Genomic DNA, 6951 nt, shown 5'->3' with positions numbered 1-6951 from the left:
AGTAGTTACAATCGTGGGCAATGTGGGACTGAATAGTGCAAGTACTGGACTATGTACAATCAGGTTTTTCACAGTTTCAAAACTAGCTTGTTTATCTGGTGTCCACACTAAGGTTAAACTTCTCCCTAGTAATTCTCGTAACGGTTCAATGACAGAAGCATAATTGGGAATTAATTTTGCATACCAGGAGGTAAGACCAAGAAGGAACGTAAGATTTGCAAATCTGTTGGAGGAGGAGCATTTGAAATTGCCAGAATATAATCTGGATCAGGTTTTAGTCCAGCCTGTGAAATTGTATGCCCCAGAAAGGAGAGTTCAGTTTGTCTAAATTTGCATTTAGACCTATTGAGCTTGAGACCTGCTTTGCTGATGCAGTTTAGTACAGACTGCCGGTTATTGTCATGCTCCTCAGCAGTATTTCCAAACACAATAATATCATCCAAATAGCACTGAACTCCATGTTGATTTTTTAGAAGAAATGACATCATTTTTTGGAAGGCACTTGGGGCTGATGCGAGACCGTATGGAACATGTTTAAAATGAAATAGTCTCTCATGTGTAATAAATGCTGTGAGGTCTCTGCTGTCTTCATGCAACATAACCTGGTGGTATGCGCTCTGAAAATCAAGAGTAGGAAACATCTTTGCTCCACAGAGTTCCGCAAATACTTCTTCTATGTGAGGAAAAAGGATGGCTGTCAATCACAATCGCTTTATTTGGCTCCCTTAAGTCCACACAAAGGTGAATGTGTCCACCCTTCTGCATCACTACTATAGGTGAAACCCATTCCAAGGAGCTAATCTCTTCAATAATGACCTTTTGAACAAGTTTTCTAAGTCCCTCTGAAACAGCTTCCCTGACTGAAAATGGTAAGCACCATAATTTCTGTCGTACAAGGATCACATTATTCCGCATTTTAACTTTATGCAGAAACCCACAAGCACAGCCGAGTTTCTCCTCAACCTGGTGTTGGGTCTCAGCTGAAACTGGTGCGTGTACCGCAAGAGTGCTTTGCTGAGGAAGATCAATTTGTCAGTTAACTACCCTAAGATTTAAAGCAGCCAATAAATCTCTGCCAAGGATAGGAGTGCCTTTGTGAACAATGTAGAACTCTGCAGTTACACAGCAATCACCAAAAGTAACTATTGCTGGCAGGCAGCCATGTACTGGAATATGGTTTTTCAAATAGCACACCAGCTGAAGTTTGGGGTCAGTAAGAGGCACATCTTTAAAGTAATGCAAATAGATGAAATCAGGTAGTATAGGTACTGCTGAGCCAGTGTCCAACATTAGCTGAATAGAGTGTGATTTGCCTGCGGGTATGGCAGAAACATTTACAGTGCACTTTATCTGTTCTGGAATATGTGCAGTAGTGGTTTTGTCCACACTCAGCACAGTAACATCTGGTATTGCAACTGCATGCACCTGTTGATTGAACTGGCTACTGCAACATACTTTAGCAAAATGCCCAATCTTTTTGCAATGATTGCACTGAGCTACTTTTGCTGGACATCCTGTGTAGCTTGCAAGGTGTTGTGGGGATCCACAGCGAAAGCATGCTTTTACAGTATTTTGAATTTGCTGATTCAGTGGCTTTTCATTAGTTTTCCGCTTGCAATTGTTTGTCTGCAGCGATAGTGAACTTTTCTGCAAAGGAGTCACAGCCTGGACTGTGCTTCCTGTATCCCTGCTCATTATTTTGGCTTCAGCTGTAGCTGACTCAATCTGAGTAGCAATGGTTATTGCTTTTTCTAGTGTAAGTTGTGGTTCTAGAAGCAAGCGTTCTCTTACACAAAGCATTGTTGTTTTCTCAATGAGCTGGTCTCTAATCATCTCATCTGCCATATTCCCAAAGTCACAAGTTACAATCAGACTCCTCAGGGAAACAATATACTGCATTATAGTCTCCCCTTCTTTCTGCTCATGCTGGCAAAATCTGTAGCAATTAGCTACTACATTCACTTTTGGCACAAAAAAGTTCTTTAATGCAGTGAGTGCAGTCTCATATTTATCATCTGCAAGGGGAAAAGTGTAAAATATACTCTGCCCTTCTGCTCCAAGGCAGTGGATTAGCAGAGCACTCTTTCTTACTTCAGAAATCTCTGTAGCACTGATTGCAAGCAGATAAGTCTCAAACATATGGATCCAGACAGTAAAAGCAATTGGAGGCTTTGCAGAAAGAGTGCAGGTGGGTTCAGAGGCAGAAGATCCATCCTCATTGCCAAAATGTTGTATCAACCAGGCAAGGTACTAATAAACTTCAACAGGACTTTATTTTTACAGTGGAAACTTCTTTACCAAGCTGCTGCTGCTGCCGCACCCTCTGTAACTCTCACTCAGCCTCCTCAACTCCTCCCCGCTGTTTCCTGTCCTTTCAGACTCTCAACAGCCAGTGCTCCCAGTTCTAATAATCACAAGCAACATCTAAACACCACAAGCTCTTAGACCTATTATTGAGGATTTCAGCTCTAGTAGTCACTTAACCAAACAGAAGACTCTCAATTGAGCCTAATGAGCTCCTCCTTTAAACAGTGGAGAGGGACAGGTCAGATAGTGCCTATGACTCTTAGACAGAGCCCAAACCACTAGGTAGAAACATCACCATCTCCCCCCTCGGGTTCTGTCATCCAAACCCCTGCTTAACAAGTTCAGTTCAGTTAAGGGTGAGCCCCTCAATCAGGACAGGCTAAGCACAGTTCTGCTGCCCTTGACTCATACAAGCAGGATAACAACATTTCATTACCCCTGCATTCAGTACTAAAATGATTTGGACAACACCAGCCAAAATTGAGCACTTGGGCAACACAGATCTATCTTCTGGATACCTACACAGAGTAGGTGTGTTCATCTAAATACAGTTTAATCCTGAACCCTTTCCCCCTCATCTCATCACTAGCCATCAGGGGAGAGCTCATTCAGACCTTGCTTACATGAGGCAAGGGCTACTAGCACTGGGGTCAGGGAGGATTTTCAGGCAGAGGTATATATAACAAGGCGGCACTTCTCCCCAGCTTGCAAATGATCCACTGGCACACCCACAATCTCTTTGAGGCAGTTTTAGTGTCCAAACGTAAGCAAAACCAACAAAAACATTTCCTTACCTCACTCTGGGCTACAATCCCCAAGGGAATTTCCCCATTTATCTCTCAGGCACTCACTGGCTTCCCTTCTAGGGGACCCTGGCAGGCCTGCTGCTTCTGCATCCTGCTCCCTGAACACCACTGCACATGACTTCCCCCACCTTGCAGCCCCATTTCAGAACAGTTCCTCACAGGTTCCCACTGCCTCCCCTCCCAGGAGACTCTGAAAGTCCTGCTCCCTGCAGCCTCCTACCTCTTGCTCACTGGGTCTCCTCCTCCTTCCCCAGCCCCAGGAGCCCTCTTTTAAAGCCTAAGCTGGGTCAGCTGATGCAGCACAGATGCACTGGTCATGTTCCCCCTTAAAAGACCAGTGTCTCCTTGTGACAGTGCAGATGGGAATGTCTATGTGCAGTGAGTCCCTTACCTCTGCAGCCAGAAATCTACTGCAGTCCTCTTGACATGAGTCCTGCCTCCCCTGCCACCATTTTCCAACCAGAAAGGTTGGGAAATGGGAGTTGCATCTTAAGGAGAGACTCAAGTCAGTGAAGGTAAGGCACAGCTGACTAGGTCAGGGAGAGGATTTTAGGTGTGGGGAAGAATGCAAAAGTCAGAGAAGCAGATGTTGGAGGTACCAAGAAGAGGGAGAGGAGCTGAGAGTGAAAGTCAGGGCACAGGAAGGGAGCCAGCAACTGGGAAGCTGGGCTGGAATATTTCTAGAGCATTGCATGAGGCCAGGCAACTGGAAGGATGTTGTGTCAGTTCTAGGGGAGAAGAAGGGATCAGCAGTCACGGGCAATCAGAGTACTCCCTGGGATGGGGGACAAAAAGAATCAAACAATAAGGAAGAATATTCTTCTCTTCAGCTTCCCACAGCAACTTACTTGGCCTCAGTGCTCCAAGAGTTAAAATCCAGGGTTTTAGTTAAGAAAGCAAGTAACATGGAAATCAAATGGGATGTTATCCCTCCTGCTTTCTGTTGTGCTATACTCTGCTCTCCATGACTCTGGCATACATTTGGAGTAACTCCATTGAAGTCAATGGCATTATTCTGGATTTACACCTTGTGAGAAAAGAATTTGTGCTATAATAAGTAGCTGATAAATACCTATATAATGTTCTCCTCTGGTGTTATCTGGACTGGTGATCTGCTAGGTCACTCCAATCCTTGACTCTGAGATCCAGCCTTATCTGCTCTGCTGGAAGAACCTCCACTCCTGGGCTGTTCACGCACAGCCTCTAGCATGTAAGCTGCTCCTTGGATTGTGCAACCAACTGACACTAGCCAATATCTCTGTTCCCAGATGCAACCCTAGGAATCTCCGTCTTGCAGTGTCCAGTTATGCCTGCTGGATGCTGCAAGTTTATATGAGTTCATCAATTTAACAAAGAAATTGATATGTACCAGGTTTGTTATCCCAAGTGGAGTCTCCGACAGGCTTTAAACCAAATGCAATGTTTCAGGTAGAATAAACAAATGTATTAACTATGGAAGATGGATTTTAAGTGATTATAAGTCAAAACATGTCAGATTCAGTCAAATGAAATAAAAGCAAAATGAATTCTTAGCTCATCTTAAGACTTTCAGTGCCCTTACAAACTTAGATGCTTCTCACCACAGACTGGCTGGTTGCTCTACAGCTAGACTCTCCCCTTTGATCAGCACTTCAGTCGCTTGGTGTGGTGTCTGTAGTTGTAGGTGGAAGAGAGAGAGCATGGCAAACATCTCTCTCTTTTATCATGTTCTTTCTTCCCTCTTGGCTTTGTCTCCTGCCTTCAGAGTCAAGTGAGCTCTACCTGATTGCAGCCCCAAACTGCCCAAAGAAAGGAGGGTGACTCACTCAAGACTCTAACAGATTCTTCCGTTGCTGCCTAGGCCAGTGTCCTTTGTTCCTGTGAGGCTGGGCTGGGTTTGTCCCATACATGCACTGATGAAGTGTGAACTGCCTCTCTGCCCTTGGAGAGTTTTTGCCTGGTCTTATTTTAAGTGATGAGGATACATTTTCAGCCTCATAACTATATGCATGAAATTATAACCTCTAACATTACTGTAACATTGTTGTAACAATGCTCAGTGCATCATGAGCCTTCCGAAACACCCGACATGACAAACTTTGCATTGGATACCATACAATCATTTTACAAGGATGAACATAGGGGTCCTGGGTGTTCCCCCAAGGTACAGAGCATCACACCCTGTTACACCTGAAGAGTGGAATCAGCATTTACCAAGGAACCTATAACCCATCCAAGACTCATCAGAATTCCCTTTTTCTAATCCGTATACAATTTTGTCATTTTCTTCTCTCCTAACACTGCAAAAAAAATCTTTTCAGCAATTTTCATTTCATATCATATCACATACTCAGTATAAAACATACACACACAAAGAGGTTAAGCTGCTGAGTTACATAAACACCAAAAAGAGCATAGAAAATTAAATTAGTAAATCCTCTAGAGACCATTTTTGCTTTTGTTGCTTTCTCTTACAAGTTTCACATTTTTTAACCTAAATTCCTGTGTGTTTTATTAAGAACATGATTTGAATTCCACATGAAAAGAACTGGTCATGTAAATAGCCAAAGCTTCCTCTCCAATAAATCATTTACATATGACAATTTAAAAATTAACAAAATTATCGGTCTGTTTTGAACTTGTTTCCCTTACTGGATGCATATCTGTTGACATTGTAATCCTGTCTATATTGACCCCATGCATTTGACACATGAGCTTGAGTTTCTGTTGATACAGGATTCCCCTGAATGTCAGTTATACCAGCCAGCCAGGCCATTTTCCTCCTGGATAATTACTATATGTCTCCCTTCTTAGAAAGCAGGTTTTCGGAACCAGTGTCTGATCTCATGAATGATATCATGCATTCTTGAGTTGTAACGTATGTAAACTAAAACCAAAAATGCCAATAAAAAAGCACTCTCTCTCTCTCTCTCCTGGTGCTAGTCAAGGGGGGAGATTTTCATGGGGTTATAGCCAAGGAGGCACAAATGGCAGTTTGGCTCCTGGCTCCCTTTGACAGTTAATAGGAGTTAGGTATCTAGCCTCCATTTAGGCCTTTGAAAATCTCCCCAAGGTGACTGAGGGGGAGAAGGAGAAGAATTAAGGGGCAGAAGATAAAGTCATAGTGCAAACAGAAGTATGCAATATGTGGCTGTGTAGATGAGGTCCTACCGTGGTGCACGGTGGTGTGTTAGCCAATGCACACTGGTAGCGTCACAGCACAGCCATCGTGGCAATAAGCAGCATGGCACTTAGTTACTGCTATGGAGGCGCAAGTTGTAAAAGTCTAGATAGATTCGATTGGAATAAAATTGGTTCAGTAGGTTTGAGGGAGAAGGATATGGGTGCCCCAAATCCAACAGATGCTTATATTGTCATCTGCAAAAATTGCCAAGCTGCTCCATTAGCAGTCAGGGCCTTGCTCCTGTCAAGTTCAGCATAGTGCGTTGAACCAGCCCGATGGGCACTGTTCACCTCTGCAACAGTAACAAGTCTCTTTCACTGGACACCCTGGGCAGGTTTTCTTGTTACCCACATGACACTGGCTTTCTGATGGATCATCTAATCTCGTCTGGGAAATTAATTTACTATTGTCTCTCATTATTCCTGCTATCAGAACCTGACATCATTAGAATACAAGCTACTGTTGCCAACTTTCTGATTGCCGAAAACTGAACACCCTTGCCCTGCCCTTGCCCCAAGGCCCTGTCCCTTCTCTGAGGGTCCGCCCCCACTCAATCATCCTGCCTCCCTCCATTGCTTGCTCTCCCCGACCCTCGCTCACTTGCTCATTTTCACCAGGCAAGGGCAGAGTGTTGGAGTGTGGGAGGGAGTAAGGGCTCTGACTGGGGTGCAGACT

The sequence above is a fragment of the Gopherus flavomarginatus genome, chromosome 2, assembly GCF_025201925.1.
Source record: "Gopherus flavomarginatus isolate rGopFla2 chromosome 2, rGopFla2.mat.asm, whole genome shotgun sequence".
Lineage (NCBI taxonomy): Eukaryota > Metazoa > Chordata > Testudines > Testudinidae > Gopherus > Gopherus flavomarginatus.
The sequence above is the reverse complement of the archived record's forward strand: the minus strand, read 5'-3'. Positions refer to the sequence as shown.